At 40.3% G+C, this 17,967-nt stretch overlaps 1 pseudogene; it reads left to right on the forward strand.

Annotated features, from left to right (window-relative positions):
* The first annotated feature begins 4,508 nt into the window (after window positions 1–4,508).
* On the forward strand, window positions 4,509–5,299 carry LOC118643987 (annotated as a pseudogene).
* Window positions 5,300–17,967: the final 12,668 nt, after the last annotated feature.

Below are 17,967 nucleotides of genomic sequence, written 5' to 3' on the forward strand. Positions count from 1 at the left end.
AAGTTAATATGTGAATGTCCTGCTGAGTTATCCATCTTGACTATGGAAGAGGGCTGATAATCATGTGTTCTGGAAGACTATCCTTCCAGATCCAACAACTATCAATACTTACCTCATTGCTTTTACTTGAATCCCAACAAGATTCAAGTCTTGTGACCAAAAACAGAGCCAAAAAATGAAGTCAATGCCTTTTTCTAATTTTACACACATGCCAGATGATATTCATGGCCCTGGGAAAGGAAAAATGTTTCCCTGTGCTTCATAGGTACCTGCCTGGGGCCATGTAAATGAGGCAAATAAAAGGCAGATTACGAGAGAAAAACAGAAGTTTATTAATGTGCATCCATGCATATACACAAAATACTTAGCGATGAGTAACTCAAAGAGGTGGTTAGAACTTACGCTTATATACCATCTTAATGAAAGAACAATACATTTTAAAATAAGGGACAAGGTAAAGGAAAATTATTTGCCACAGGGTGGCAAACTGTGGGAAGGTAATAATGGGGTAAAGCAAAAGTAGGTTTATGGTAGTTTGTATGGACAATAATGCAATAATTAATAAACAATAATAAAAGAATAAACTCTATGTTTCACATACTCACAAGTGTAAATTTACTGTTGCCCTAGTAAAGTTTGTTATGTACATTCCTCTGGTGCTATCTCAGTGCTGATAAGAGTCTAGAATTATCTCTGATAATTAACTTCTGTCTTTCCTGGTAGAAAAGGGTAGGAGACACCTTTACAAATTTATGATCTGCTTTTTTAGGCAAAAAGGGGAAAGGCAGAGAACTTTTCTTCTATCTGCTTCTTCTCAGTTCCCTTCAGCTCAAAACAATCTTTATGCCCAAATGGTATACTTTGGGCATATTCTGATCCTCTGCGTATCATGACACATTCTACAGGTCTGACCCTCTGGCCAACCAAGTATTTTTCCTGCCTCAACAAAAAATTCAACCCATTTGTAGATGTATTTCTGAGTTCTAGGTTTCCACTCTTTGAAAACAACACAAAACAAAAACACTGCCTTGTCTATTTTTACACCATACCAGTGAGTTACAAGGAGCTGTACACGTTCACCTGGTTCCATCAAGTCTTGATGATCGCACTAAATGAAGTGTATCTATTGGTAACTTACAATGGCATGTTTAAAATTATATTTTACTTTAAAGTATGTTCTGGAATGGCACTTGGTGATAGAACTAGCTGATAGTCTAGTGATACATTCTATTTGAATTTATTTACAAGATTAGAGTGAATATTAACTAGGAAGATCTGATTCTAAAATTTCTTCGTTTCCCAGGCTCCCTTGAGCAACCCTTCCCAGTTCTCGACCCCGTGTTCTCTCACTGAAGGTTGGGTTTGCTTTCCCTGAAACTTTCCTGGAGTTAGAAAAATGGTGAGGTACTTGGGTATTGGTACAATAGGAATAGAAGTAAATTATATATTAACCAGTAGAACAGTTACCAGCAGTGAGAACCACTATAGAGTAACAATTAAAAATGTTGATAAGTTAACAGAAAGAAAAAAAAGGAAAGTTGTCAAGATTTGTTCTGTCTAGCAGAAAGTATTACACAGATCATTAGAAAGTGCTTGTCTCTTATTGGCTGTCTGACTTGAGCATGTAACTTAAGCTCTCTGATCTTCAATTCTTTTCCTTCTATAAAATGGGAAGAATAAGCCTCACTTTTCCATACTGTGAGAATTAGACATACCTCGTTCAAGACTGACAGCTGTCAGAGGGGAAGGGGGTTGTGGGGCTGGGTGAAAAGGGTGAAGGGATTAAGTAAAGGGGAAAATGAGCTCATAGACACAGTGTGATGATTACCAGAGCGAAAGGGGGGTGGAGAATGTTGAAGAGGGTAAAGGGGGAATAAATGGTGACAGGAGACTTGACTGCGGGTCGTGAACACACAATACAATGTACAGATGATGTGTTATAGAATTGTACACTTGAAACCTGTATAATTCTATTAACCAATGTCACCTCAAAAAATTGAATAAAAATTTTTTAAAAACACCTTGTTTGGTGACAATCAGTGGTTAACTCATAGCACAGTGTTCAGCACTTGGTATTTAATAAATATGTATTGAATGGATTACAGCTATAACAATGACAACAATGATAATACATAGGACTTTATAAAAAGAAAAATAATAACATATAAAATAAAATTAACATCACATTTTCATGTAATTTATTACTACATTTTTTAAATTACATTTTATGCAATTCTGAAATAATCTGAGTCACAAATATTTGGGCCAGGGGACACCAAAAGACAAACAGCTTCATTTTAATTCTGAGAGGATTAATTCCATACTCTGAATGAAAAATACATTATCCAAAATTGTGGTGTTTGATAGGTATTCTGAAAGAATTGGAATTTTTTAAAGAATTCCAGGAAACCAGAGGCCTCTAGGTGGTGAATCATAGAGAAAGGAATCACCATTTTCTGAGTAGAGGTTGATTCTCTAATGTTAAGAAAAGGTCATAGACTTTCCATTACCTTAACTTAAACTGATCTCTTCTAAAAACAAAGCCAAGTTTGAGTCAGGGAAACCCTGAAGATTCGGCCGGTTCTCAGCATCTCTTTCTGCTATTGACATATATTTCTTATATGGGCTTAAACTTGTTTTACTCTGCTCTGGATCTCCTTCCTAAAAAAAAAATTATTCTTTGGCCTTTTCTTTATTTCAATCTTAATTTCATTTGGACATTCACTGCTTACTTTCCTAAGATTTATGTAACCAGAGTAGTATCTATACATCTATATGCATACACTACCGTGTGTGTATCTCAGCATGCTTTAGTCTCTTACTCTGTCCGTTTAATTGCATAGCACCATGACCTTTTTCTGCATGCCACTTCTGCTCCTTACATGGACTTGGGGTGACCCTCAGCCCAGTAGAGAGTACCATGAATGTGTCTTCATCCATTCTCTGAATGTCATACCTGAGCTTTCTCATGACGATAACTGCAAGTCCAGAGATCCATGTTTCCTCTGCATGAAGCATTCAAAGGTCCATGATGCACAGGAGTGACTTGAGCAGGAGGGACAAGTTGAAGTAACACCAAGGTCTGTGGCATATGGGCCTGGACTTCTGGGTGAAAGCTCCTCTTGGAGAGTCACAGTCAAAGACAGAGCTAGGGAAAGTACTTTATTTTTGTAGTAGCTAAGGAGCCTGGAGGCCTTGACCCCCTGGTTCAGCATTACTCACAGGAGAAGACTTTCAATCAAGCTATCAAGACCTGTCTGCTTAGAACCCTTTTACCTCTCTATTGCTCATAGAGCTAAGGTTTCATAAGTTCTGGCTCCGGAGAGGCAGTGTGCTAAAGGCTGAGTGATCTTGGGTGAGAGGTATCTCCGAACACTTGTGTTGAGTCCTCTGGGACGACCCCAAGAAGATGAAGAGATGCCCAGGCCCTGGAAGCGCAGCGCTAGAGCTCTCTGGAGGCGGTATCCTCTATACCTGCAGCGTCTACTGACCAAAGTCAAGTCCTTCACAACAGTTCTGTACATCTTGCCCCGTTACGGGACCCTCGTTCCCTGAAATTCCCGATCCCAAAAATTTCTTAGTGATCAAACTCTTTCAGTTCATGTTCACAGTCACTACTCAGACTGCAACATGACCCTAGGAGTCCTTGGCCAAGAAGTTCCCACCTTTTTCTGCAGTGATGTCCTCACAACATTTTAATGACATTTAAAACATTTAAAACAAAGTTCTGGTTACACTCCTCTCCCAGAATAACGGCCAGCTCACCCTACACTTAAGTGACTCAGTAAGGTCACTTAAGTGACTCAATAAGGTCACTTAAGTAACTCTTCCAAGAACAAGGAAAGCCTTTTCAAAGTGATACTGCCCACCAGGACAATAGAGTCTATTCACACCGTACTATGTAAGAGAGGAGACCACTTAACTGTTTCTTCCCCTAACAACAATGATCCATTTCACTGCATTTTCTGCCCTACACTTATTATACAGTGAAACAGCTGCCAACTTCTGTCTAGGGTACCCACAACAGATGCCCAATGCTTTGTTGGTTTACTTTTCACTGGCAGCCTATGTGTTGGCTTCTCATATCTGTATATTAAGTGCAAAGCTAAAAGCACCTATGTCTTTGCCTTCAACCAATAAAAATGACAGCATGTTTAAATATATGAACACACACACAGGCACGCACACACGATGTTGATATATCCCACTGGCAAAATCTGAAACTTAGTTTTTGCCTTTGCTTAGTAAAATCTGAATCTTAGTTTTTGCTTTTGTTTAGTAATGCTTCCTGCAAACCATGATCATAACCATATTTGATAGAATATATTTCAGGAGTAGAGAATAAAAATATATGAGCTGAAGAGCTAATGTCATGATACACTTACCTTAGTTCCATAATGCTAAAAAAAACCTCAATCCTGTTTTGATAGAAAGTAGGGAATTATGATAGAATTCCACCATAATATAACAGACGGGAATCCAAAAAGATGTACTATAGACTGGGCGACATGGGCAGTTTTATTAGTTGCATTACTACAAGGTAAATAAAATTACTTAGCTTCCCCCCCTCCCCGCCTGCTCCTCTCTCCCCCCGAGCACCACTCAGCTGCACCTCACTTCCTTGAGCTTTGGCCTCCTGCTAAGCCAGCATCACTGTCATCTCTTTCTGGTAACCATCATCATCATCATCTACCAGGAACTCATTAGCCAAGATGAGGTATTCTCCAATATCTATAAGATCCGGGAGATTGCAAATGGGCTATGCCTGGAGGTAGAGGGGAAGATGGTCAGTAGGACACAGGGTAACATTGATGACTCACTTATTGGTGGAAATGCCTCCCCTAAAGGCCTGGAGGGCGAAGGTACCACCAGCACAGTCACCACTGGTGTTGCTATTGTCCTAAACCGTCATTTGCAGGATACCAGCTTCACAAAGAAGCCTACAAGAAGTACATCAAAGATCACATGAACTCAATCAAAAGGAAACTTGGAGTACAAAGACAAGAAAGAGTAAAGCCTTTTATGACAGGGGCTTCGGAACAAATCAAGCACAGCCTTGCTAATTTCAGAAAACTACCAGTTCTTCATTGGTGAGAACATGAATCCACATGGCACGGTTGCTCTGCTGGACTCCCGTGAGGAGGGTGTGACCCCATATATAATTTTCTCTAAGGGTGGTTTAGAAATAGAAAAATGTTTACAAATTTGGCAATTTGGATCTATCACCTGTCATCACAACTGGCTGCTGCTTGTCATCCACACACCAGGACTAGGACACAGGGGACTGATCCTATCTTGATCTCTTCATTTATTTTTCCCTTGATTTATTTGGAGCAGTGGCATTGTTTTGTTTTGTTTTTTAAAACAACAACAACATATTTTGTAGGTTATCTAAAAATGAAATGTATTTAAACTAAAAAAATAAAAATTACTTGGCCTGCCCATCCGGAATTATCCTAGGGAATCCTTAGTGTGATCCAAATTCATCCAGATAGATCTCTGTTGCATTTTGGAGTCACTTGGTGGGAGTCCTTCCTGCTCCCATCCCCCCACTAGCCAAATATCAGTGAGCCCTGATGCTGGCTGAGACTTCCAGGACAGTAGAGTAACTCCACGAATCTCCTGCCCAATGGAAAGGTGTTCTAACCTGAAAGACCGGCCCAGTGGAATACTGCAGACCTATGCTCTGGTTTCTGCTCTCCAGCTGGGATTTCCGTTTCCCTATGACACTTCATGCTCCCCTCTATAGACTCAGCCTCTTTCCCGGAACATAAGAACATCAACCCGCTTGCATTTGGAAATTAAGACTGAACTGGATTATATGCAAATTTGTATTATCTTGGGTGGATCATGGGGTTTTACTCTATTGTAGCTCAGTGGGCTTGTTTCCCCCACCCACATCCTGACCTCCCTCCTAAGACCAAAGGCAAATAAATATTCTTTTATTCTACATTCTATGGTAATAGACATGATCCAACAATAAACCAATAAGCAGTGCCAAGGATATATGTCCCGTGTTGCTCCCATGAATAATATCTTCTGATGGCTGGTACAAAACACGTGAAGAGGAATGGATGGCCCCTGTTCTTCAAGACTCCTGAAACCACACAATATTAAATGAATGGTTTCTTAGAAGCCAACGACAATCATCAGAAAAATCTTCATAAAGCAAATTTTGGAGCTGCGGCTGGCAGCGAGGAGTTCTGTCTGGAGAGAGATTGCATTACATTGCCACAGTAATAATTAGGCACAAAAAATGTCATTTCTGTGCCAGTGGTGAAACTAAAATGTCTGGATGTCAATATAAATAGACATCAGGATATGATACAGGGGCTTGAAAATATCATTGAGCTTGTGGGTGTTTTGTTGGCAAAATAAAGACAATGAGCAAGCACATACACTAGCCCAGGGAGCCGCAGACTGCCAGAAATCAAAGGCCAGGAGTAGGAGTGCATGTTTTCTCTCCCGTGATGGGGCCGAACGCACGGGTACTTTCCAAGCTGGCAAACCAAACACTCGTTAGTGGGGACACTGATACATATCAGTACAGGTGCAGTCACACATTTTTCTCCAGGGACAAGGGTGTGGGAAGAAAAAGATGTGTTCCGGGGTGAGGAGGAGCAAATGGAATCGATGCTCATCACGAGCAGCCTGCTTAAAAGGTGTTACCATCCATCCCAAGAGTGAGGTTTTCAACCTCAGGTGAGTTCAGAAATCACAGCTGACTGCTATTTATGACTTTGTGAGTTGTTGAAAGTAATTTTAAACAAAGAAGGTCGTTTTAAAAAGGATATCTAAGTGCCCGGCCGGTGTGGCTCAGTGGTTGAGCATCAACCCCTGCATCAAGAAGTCACTGGTTCGATTCCCGGTCAGGGCACATGCCCAGGTTGTGAACCCAATCCCCATTGGGGGGCATGCAGGAGGCGGCCAATCAATGTCCTCTCTCATCGATGTTTCTATCTCTCCCTCTCACTTCTGATCTCTCTTAAATCAATAAAGAAAAAAATTTTTTTAATAAAAATAAAAAGGATATCTAAGTGACTTTACCCTCTTCCGTTCCTCTGAACTACATGCCAGGCCTCCAGAGCCAGCAGAGAGAACGGGCTCACGTCTTTGTCACTGCAGAGAGCTGCACGTGTAACATCTATGACAAGCTTGAGGCTGGGGTGGGAGGTCTGAGTGCCTCTGCTCACTCGTTCACCTGGCATCGTTCAGAAAAGGACAAGCACCGAAGTCCACCGGGAAGTTGCACTTTCATTAGCTTCATGGCTTCCACCTCTGACTTCCCAAAGCAACTCGGGGAAGACAGTCAAGTAGGGATGGTTTGAGCTATTTCTCAGTGTAGATACTGCCCCCCACCCAATAAAGAAGTCTCACTCTTGTATAAACAATTAAACATATAGATGGACAATTCTCACTAATTTACAATTTAAACCATTGCTTCAAAGTCATTGTTCACAGATCCTGTTAATGAATGGCTTCCTGTGGCCTCCTCAATGAAACCATGAAAAAACTGTATAAAGTACCGGTAGGGGCCTGAAGCCAACCAAGGGTTTCTAGCGTGTCCTCAAGGGAACTGGAAAATCAAAATAAACCCATGAGTTGCAATAATCAAATCTTAAAATCCTAACTGCAGCCCTGGCTGGTTTGGCTCAACAGTTAGGGCGTTGGCCTGCAGACCAAAGAGTGGCAGGTTTGGTTCCTGGTCCAGGGCATGTGCCTTGGTTGCAGGTTTGATCGCCAGCCCCTGTCGGGGTCATGCAGGAGGCAAGGAGGCAACCAATCGATGTGTATCTCTCGCATCTCTCTCTCTCTCTCTCTCTCCCACTCCATCAAAAAAGCAATGGAAAAGTGTCCTCAGTGAGGATTAAAAAAAAAAATCCTAACTGCTTATGAATGAATAAACCATTTGACATAGCCATATTTCAATTTACAAGGTCTTCAAACTATCCTATTCAATTCAGCAAACTTTGAGTGGTCCTTCTAGGCCAGGTGCTATGTTTGTTGAACAACAGTATTAAAATAGTCTGCAACATATGTGAAATAATCTTAGGTTAAGCTGTTGCGTCTTAATAACGTATCAGCTCAGGGATGATCAGCCCACATTCCAGAGGGGGCAACTACAGCCGATTCTGTTTTCTGTATCTCAAGATCAACAACCTACCCTCTGCTAATCAGGATCCGGAATGTCAGAAACAAACTTCTAGTGTTTAACACTGTTGACTGGCGTGATGAATGTTGAATGTTAGATATCAGACATCACTGATATGAAATGAAAAGTATTCATGATGTGTGCATGGGTTATAAATATTTTAGAGACTCTCTCCACTCTGGCATGAATAGGGTGTAAGAAGCAAACAAAGCTTAACCTTCACCCTTGGACGCAGAGCTCAAAGCTTGATCCCTAAATAGTCTGAGGTCTAGCCATTGGTTATGAGAATTTCTGGTATCCTGATGAATACCCAGAAGTAAAAGATCCCTGCTCTGGAGGGTAGTGTCAGCCTCTAGGCAGGCAAGGGACATTTCAGGGCATTTAAGATGACAGAAAGCTGGGGCCTCATTACATTTACAGAACTGCACAGTCCTGGACCTGCTTGCTAATCAATGTGTGGTTAATAAAGGTTTATATATGTGGCAGAATTTGGTTTGAGAATTGCTTTCTCAAAAAAGGTTGAGGAGTAACTAACTCTCATGTACCTCAACTGCTCAGTGGCTACTGTTATCTTCCACAAATAACCTAGGAACTGTGTATGACAAAATTGACTCAGATCAGTTGCAACACATAGGCCCTACTTTCAAGGAACTCACAGAGGATTTTCTACAGGCCTAACTGCCACTCATCAGAGGCTACCAGAGTTCCAAGAGACTGACCAATCAATAGCCAGGGTCCCCATTAAGCCAGGGTAGTTGATAAAAGGTAAGATACTGATTTATACAGGGGTGGGCAAGAGTAGCTTTTACACTTGTTCATATGGAAAAAGACATGCAGGTTATGATTAATACAACAGCTTTATTAACTCAAAAGAATGTAACAATGCCCCTGTAAGTCTACTTTTGCCCATCCCTGTATATATTCATCTACTGAGCTTCTTTTAGTCAATAACCAAATGAAGAGCACTTACTCAGCTTTTCTTTTACAGGTCAGAAACATACCTCTCAGAAAAATCTGTATATTTCCACATTCCCTAAGAAATAACTAACTCTTAAAAGTTTGTGGAGAGGGCAATCTTACAGTTTGCTGTGGGCCCAACAGTCAAAGGATCAGAGAGGATTTCTTGATGTCGCCCCCAAACTTTGCTATTGACAGGTAAAGAGATAATTCTTCATGGTGAAGGTAAAGGTAGAAGGTCTTGTATCTCAATGTTCAATTCTGGGTTTCTCTCTTCTCAAAAGCTTTTAGTTCTTAATTGGATTTTTCTTATTTGTTTTTCTCCCTCAACTTTAAAATTGGGTCATTATAGTCCCATGAGGGGGGCTCTCTTGGCAATTGTCCTTTGGAATAAATTGCTTCTTGGTATAACTGTTAATAAGGAAATACAAGCCAAAATGTCAGCCTTTTTAGTACACCAAAAATGCAACCTTAATTATAAAAGTGTGAGTAACGGTCCCTTGGCTGACTCGCCCTCTGGCTGAGATTGGCATCATGATCCTGCCCACAAGGTATAATTTACAAAACTGTAAACTCCACTTCCCTCCATTTCCTCCTCCTTACCCATCCCATCAACCACCTCAGTTTTTAAATATAAAGCTGTCCTTTTTGGTCATAGTTCATGGCTAGTTATAGCAAGATTCTCTTGATACTCAGCCAGACTTTGATGATTTTTTTTAAAGGTACCAGTTAAGAATATCATAAGTTAAGAATAAATTTCTCCACAAGTTTAGAGAAAATTCTCCTCTCCTTTTCCCATAAGTACTAAAATAAAGTTAAGAAGTCCCTTTATTTCCCATTTCCACAGACTACATTTTCCTTCAAATAGCTCTTCTTCCTAAAGTTTGAAATCAGTAGCCAATATTTATTTATCACACATTTTTGTGAACACATATTCTGTGGTGGGTATGACACAGCAGTGATTTCTTTTTCTTTATTTACTGTTAGAGAGAGAGAAGAAGGGAGAGGGGAGAGAGTTTGAAACATAGATGAGAGAGAACATTGATTGGCCACCTCCTGCATGCCCTCCACTGGGGGTTTGACCCACAACCTGGGCATATGCCCTGACCGGGAATCAAACTGGTGACCTCTTGATGCATGGGTTGATGCTCAATCACTGAGCCACACCAGCTGGGCACACTGCAGTGATTTTGAAAAAAGACTGAGATATATATGTATATACCCTCATGGAGCTCAGAAGACTATTAGAGGAGGAAGAATACCAGCCAATGACACATGTGATGACTGATTATGGGTCATACAATGAAGTTTCTCCAACCAGGGGACATGTAGGTTCCTCCCTAGAATGTAGCATAGCATGATAATTAAGATCACTGGCTTCAGAGACAAACTATCTGCCTTCCAATCTACCCCCATCATTTATTAGCTGTGCAGCATTAGGCAAGTTATATAATCTCCCTGAACCTCTGCCTCCACATCTGTAAAATGGGGCTACTATTAGCTCCTCCTTCAGAGTGGCTATAAAGCACTTAGCACACTGTTTGGCACATAGTGAGCTCTCAATAAATGTCAGTGGTTGTTCATTATGCATTTTTCAAGGTTTGAATAAAATAGGAAGGCCTTTATATTCCAACTAAATTCCACTCTCCAACTTAATTTTTTGTAAATGAAAAAATTTTTTAATTAAAATGTTTACTTTAGATGGAAACTAACATGCATATTGAACACATACAACAGAATTATATCAATTCTTAATTTTAAAAATTATGTTTTAATTACAAATACCTCAGCCTTCTAAGTGGTGTGGATTCCAAGAACAATCCAATAGAATAACGCGTAAAAATACAAATTTAAATTGGTGAAGCTGAGGACAAGATTAATTGTTCTACATAAAAAAAAGACTAGATGCTTAGTTATGGTAGATGGAGAGTTTCTTTTCTCTCCCAAGACTCTGTTAAAATGATAATAAGTGGATTTTAAAGTTATAGAACAAATACAGATAAAACATCACAAGGGGTGATACTGGTGATGAAAGAGTTAAATAAATTTTTAGAAGACATAAATTAAATCAAAGAGTGGTTACTGACTTAGCTGTGGCCTCAAGTGCCTACAAAAGGGGCACCTGATTAAAAACAAGCCAATGCTCTGAGAGGCTCCGAAGGACTTGGAGGCACTTAGTAGCACAGAGGATAAAAAAAAAAAAATAGTGAAAAATTGGGGTATGGGCCCAATGTTTGAAAGTGGGATTACTATGAAGAAAGACCACTAGTTCTGGGCACTCGCAGCTGCTCGAAGGAGAATGAGGCCAAAGACCCCATGGAGGAGTTACTCCAACGGCCAAGAATGTCAATCCTAATTAAATACTGGGGGGCCAGAGAAATGACCACCTGGTAGGTCTGAGGACCCTACTGGAAGCCAGACTTTGGCCAGAGCTTCATTTATCATCTGCCCTCCTCTCATGTGTGTTTTCCAGGGGGCCATGATGATACTTTGTGTCTCTGGATGTCCATGTAAACTTGGAACCTATGTCCAACAATACCTCACAATGTCTGGCTATTCCCTTCCCCCCAGTATACTGTTACTCGGGTAAATGGGGAATGAGTAGGGCAAGCATTCCAGTGCATACTTGCCATAGTAGGGTGTGTGTGTGTGTGTGTGTGTGTGTGTGCGTGCGTGTGTGTGTGTGTGTGTAGTCAGGTAGTAACTGCAGAAAGAAAGAAAAAAACGCCAATAGATTATGAAAGAAAATACTACATTTCTTGGCTCTATAAAAAACAATATTGCAGTCAAAACATGTCAAATAAAAAGTTATTATTTCATCCAAAGAAAGTGGTGTAAATATAATGATAGCGTGAAGGAAAAGACATAGGGCCAGAGCACTGCCTATGCGTTGGCCTTTCCGCTGCCCCTCCATCAGGCCATTCCAACACTCAGTCTACACGCTTACGTGCCGGCTCGTAATGAGGAAAACAAGCCACTTCTGCACTTCATCAGGTTCAGAACAACCTGGAGAGTCAAAATCTGTAGGACCATCACCCCGATGTCCTCATCGTATGTGTCAGGCACTCGGGTTTGCCCGACCAGTGTTGTGACTAGCGTGGTTGAGTTTCCCAACCATCTTTGAAGTTTACCCAGTCAGAACATCATCCAAACTTGATCTTCAGCTCTCTCCGTGAGCCCGTTCATGAGGCGAGAGCTTCTCTGAAAGCTAGCAAAGAGGTGCTCTGGCTTTTACACTGAGTTTTCAATTTGTTGATTGCCCTCCGCTTTTTATGATTAATCTGTAGTTTCACTTCGATTTAGGAAAAAACACCCAATCCCATTGTTATTCTATTTCTCATCCCCTAAACACACACACATTTCAAATGCCCGAATCATGTTACTGAGCATTGCATTTCCCACTGCTGACACATCCTGGCTCACTACCCATGAACGTTTTACCAGGTGGCCTGCCACCTTGTTCCAGAGCTGTCTGTACACTAACTGACACCAGTATTGGTTCCTCATTACCAGCCAGGTGGGCCACCTTACAGCCTGCTTTCTTGGACCACTGTTGACACCAATGATTTACAGGTTGAATTCCCTAGAAAACAGATGAGAGCTTGGTTAAGGAATGAAAGGTTTATGGGAAAGAGCGCTTGTAAAAGAAAGGGGATAGACACAAAATTAGGAAGGGTAAGTGTCAGATCACAGTGCAGATGTGACAAAACTCTGCCAGCCCAAAGGGACCCCTGGAGTGGAGCTGTGAGGAGTCTTGTGGATGGCCAAGTTTCTTCTGCCGCCTCTTTATGTGGTCTTAAACCAGGGTGCTAGAGGATAGTATGAGCTCAGCCATTCTGCTTTGCTCAGTCATTCACGGTAAGCTTCCCCAAGAAAAGGACAACTTGGACTTGAATGTTGATCTAGATCCTGAAGGAGTTAACTGCAGGGAGTCTTTTCTTAAACAGGGATCTGAGCAATGCTTTGCGTCTGCCACTACCTGGTTCTTATCCTGAACTTATATTCTGGTGAGGGAAAAACATGTAAGCATATGATTGCTATTCAAGATGGAATGCAAAATGTACAGGGTCAACTCAAATTAGCCAAGTAGAGGAGTGAGTGGGCGTAATAGAGAGGGAATGAAGACTCACCCTAGGGTCTAGATCATTTTCTTGATCCCCTTACTTAGCATGTCAACTTGAAAGATTAAAATAAGGCTCCTCTTTTCTGCCATTTTGGTGTGTGCAGTTGACTCTTCTTTACCATGTCCTCTCATATGATGTCAGGATCAAGAGATTCCTGACAACAAAACAAAAGCAAAATCAGTCTATTCCCCAGTGGATTGGGATGAAAACTGGTAATACAATCCCATACAACTCCAAGAGGAGACACTGGAGAAGAACCAAGCTGGGTCTATAAAAAAAGTGCATGTGAAATGGCTCACATATTCATGCTGTATGCAGGGTGCCTGCACCTTACTATATCACTAAAAAGTTCACTGCTAGCTAGACAGCAGGGAGTGCCTTATTGGGAAATTATTGGAATAACGATTTTTCTCTGTTAATATTTTATGCTCTAGTATGTTGGTTCAGTAATAAATATGTGAAATCTTTATAAAAAAATAATTGAAATAAAACCATACTGTGTATAACATGTATATTCACAGAGGGTCAATTTATCTTTTAATCCCTAAAAGAAAAGAACTAAAGTAATGTTTGGCATCCTCCAACCACAAATGGTGAAGTATTTAGCCAAAGTGGAAACTAATTTGATTTTTCATGCAGTTGTAACCGAAAGCCAAGAAAATGTCTTAGTGTAGAATGCTTTATGCTTACTCAATTTTAAGAATTTAATAATTTTTCTAACAATCATCAAAAAGGTTTTATCAAGAGACTATGCTTAGCATGGTCCTTGTAACTTTACTGTGGAATGTATTTGAAATTGGGGTAGTCAATAAATCATTCTAATTTCTAGATTTACCATCATCTAGAAAAATTCAATCTATTTCTTCAGAATGCAACTGCTAGAGTCATTATGAACTTTCTTGATCTTTTTTCCTTCATTGGAATTTTTAAATTATAGGAGAACATACTTTAGTTGAAAAAAAAGAAATAGTAACATATCATCTCTTTAGAGGAAGAACATTAGTTTTATGACTTCCTGGATGGCTTTAATGGATATCTTCATTTCATTCTGGGCAACTTGCTTCTCCTTATATGTATAGAATCATTAGGCTTAAACATTCAAATATATTTACTGAATAGATCACAATTCTCTACAATAATTTGTTTAATCATTGAATAATTACAATATAGCACACCAAGAAGGAGGAAAGTGAAACCCACTGTTTGCCAAGTGTTGCTTAGGTACTATCAAGATCTCTTTGAATTCAATGATTAAATCTCCTTGAAGGAGTTCCCCTAAAGTTTTTATGAAGAAATCATTCTCATCTTGGTTCTCCAGATTTATTTTCCCTCCTTATTCATGGAACAGAATATAACATATCATCTATAAAAAATATCTTTGGCTACAAATGTATATTCCTTAAAGATTATAAACAAATCTATCAAGTAGTAATGGGTGGATAATGGATTTCAGGATCTAAAAAGGTCTCAAATATTTGATACTTGCATGAGGTCACTAAGAAAAACTACTCAGAGGATTCCAAAATGGCGGCAGAGTGAACAGAAGCTACACAGACCGTCTCCCAGGACCAAACTGGAATTACAACTATAACACAGACAAATCGACGGGAAAAGGTAACAGAAAAGCAGCTTGTGAGGACCATATAACCAGGGACACTGACTCGATCCTGGTAGGCTTGCAAAGGCGTGAGAGGGGGGCTGGGAGCCCACAGTCGGCAGCTCTGCAGCGGCCTTAGCTGGGAGCAGCGCCCTCAGGTTAAAGTCCCAGGAGGCCCCACAGCGCAGAGCCAGGACAGAGGCTAAAACAGCCACAGCCACTCACCTTGGGATCCAGCAGAGGGAGGGCAGACTGGACTGGAGCTGTGTGAGGACACTTGAGATTTGGAGGGCGCTCAGAGCTTTTGCAGAGTTGCAGCCATGCAGGACAGTGGTCGTCTTACTCCCTCCCAGGGCCCTGGGGAGAGGCAGCAGCCCCTCCCTCAGAGATTCAACCCCACCCTGTGGGCCATTAAAGTGCTAATTGGGGCTCACTAACAACCAGCATCTGCCCCACCTTTGGGAAATCCCCTTACGCTGAGCACCTGAGGGAGTTTTTCAATCAACTGACAACCCAAAACTCTTCAAGTAACCTCGACTGCTAGCCTCCAGGCAAAAACTAGAGGATAATAGTGCCTTTCCTGGGCTAGCAACTTTAACCAGGAAAGTAAGACTTGACAGTGGTGTTTAACGTGGGTCCTCCCTTGTTCATCTAAACCCAGGAGAGGGAGCCACAAACAGCAGAACACCAACACCCACAGGGAAAATGTGACAGAGTCCAAAACCCACTGTGATAGCCAAAATGGTGAAACACAGAAACAAAAGCCAAATGAAAGAACAAGAGACCTCCACCAAAGATGAGATCAATGTGGAGCAGTTAGGCAAGTTAACAGAGCTAGAATTCACAGTCAAGATCTTGAGGAAGCTCAACAGCATGAGTAAGGACATAGAGATGCTGAAAATAAACCAATTGGAAATTAAAAACTACCAAGAAGAGATTGAGAGTGACATATCAGAAATAAAGAACACATTGGAAGGTCTAAAGAACAGAGTAGAGGAAGCTGAGGACTGGATCAGTGAATTAGAAGACAGGGTAGAAAAAATCAATCAATCAGAAAACCAAAAGATAAAAACAATTAAAAAACAGGAAAACAGCTTAAGAGAACTGTGGGACAACTGGAAACGTAATAACATTCGCATCATAGGCATCCCCGAAGAAGAAGAAAATGAGCAAGGGTTAGAGAATGTATTCAAACAAATAGTGACAGAAAACTTCCCTAATTTGGTGAAAGAAGAAGGCATTCAAGTTCAAGAAGCACAGAGAGCCCCAAGTAAGAAGAACCCAAACAGGCCCACTCCAAGACACATAGTTATTAAAAATCCAAAAATTAAAGACAAAGAGAGAATCCTAAAAGCAGCAAGAGATAAGCAACAGGTTACCTGCAAAGGAAACCCCATAAGGCTCTCAGCTGACTTCTCACAAGAAACACTAAAGGCCAGAAGGGAATGGCATGGAGTAATCAAGGTCATGAAAAACAAGGATCTGAATCCAAGACTACTCTACCCAGCAAGGCTATCATTCAAAATAGAAGGTCAAATAAAGAGCTTCCCAGACAAAAAAGGCTAAGGGAATACATTAGCACCAAACCAGCACTGCAAGAAATGTTAAAGGGACTGCTGTAATTAGTAGAAGAAATAGGAAGAAAAATAGAACCAAACTAAACAAAAATGGCAATAAATAAGTACATATCAATAATCAACTTAAATGTAAATGGATTGAATGCTCCCATAAAAAGACACAGAATAGCTGATTGGATAAGAAAGCTGGACTCATCTATATGTTGTTTACAAGAGACCCGCCTCACAACAAGAGCCTCACACAAGGTTGAAAGAGAAGGGATGGAAAAATTTTTTCCAAGCAAACGAAAAGCAAAAAATAGCTGGGGTAGCAATACTCATATCTGATAAAATAGATTTAAAAATAAAGGCCATAACTAGAGACAAAGAAGGCCACGACATAATATTCAAAGGATCTATCCAACAGGAAGATATAACCTTGATAAACATATACGCACCCAATATAGGAACACCAAAATATATTAAAATTTTTCTGGAGGACTTCAAAGGAGAAATCGACAGCAATACAATCATAGTAGGGGACTTCAACATCCCGTTGACAACACTGGATAGATACTCTAGACAAAAAATTCGCAAGAAAACAGAGACTCTAAATGAAGCACTAGACCAAATGGATTTAATAGATATCTACAGAGAATTACACCCCAAAACTACAGAATTCACATTCTTCTCAAGTACACATGGGACATTCTCAAAGATAGACCACATGATAGGACACAAACTAAATCTCTACAAGTTCAAGAACATTGAAATAATATCAAGCATCTTCTCAGATCACAATGGCATGAAACTAGAAATCAATTGCAACAAGAACATGCAAAGACATTTCAACACATGGAGGCTAAATAGCATGTTATTAAACAATGAATGGGTTACCGAGGAAATCAAGGAAGAAATTTAAAATTTCCTGGAAACCAATGAAAATGAACACACAACAACACAAAATCTATGGGAGGCAGCAAAAGTAGTTCTGAGAGGGAAGTTGATAGCACTACAGGCCTACCTCGAGAAACAAGAAAAATTTCTAAGTGATTGTCTAACCTCACAACTTAAAGAATTAAATAGCAAACAAAGAGAAAACCCCAGAGGAAGTAGAAGGAAGGAAATAGTAAAGATCAGAGCAGAAATAAATGACATAGAGACCAAAAAAAATTTAAAACGATCAATGAAACAAAGAGCTGTTTGTTTGAAAAGATAAACAAGATTGATGGACCCTTAGCTAGACTCACCAAGAAACAAAGAGAGAGAATCCAAACACACAAAATCAGAAATGAAAGAGGAGAAGTAACAACTGACACCACAGAAACACAAAAGATCATTAACAACTACTGTGAACAATTATATGCAACAAATTCGACAATCTAAGCGAAATGGACAAAATTCTAGAAACACACAGTCTCCCAAAATTGGACTGGGAAGAGATAGAAAACTTGAACAGACCAATAACAACTAAGGAAATTGAAGATGTAATCAAGACTCTTCCAGCAAACAAAAGCCCAGGCCCAGATGGCTTCACGGGGGAGTATTACCGAACATTCAAAAAAGACCTAACACCCATTC

This window comes from Molossus molossus, unplaced genomic scaffold, assembly GCF_014108415.1.
Source record: "Molossus molossus isolate mMolMol1 unplaced genomic scaffold, mMolMol1.p scaffold_m16_p_4, whole genome shotgun sequence".
NCBI lineage: Eukaryota > Metazoa > Chordata > Mammalia > Chiroptera > Molossidae > Molossus > Molossus molossus.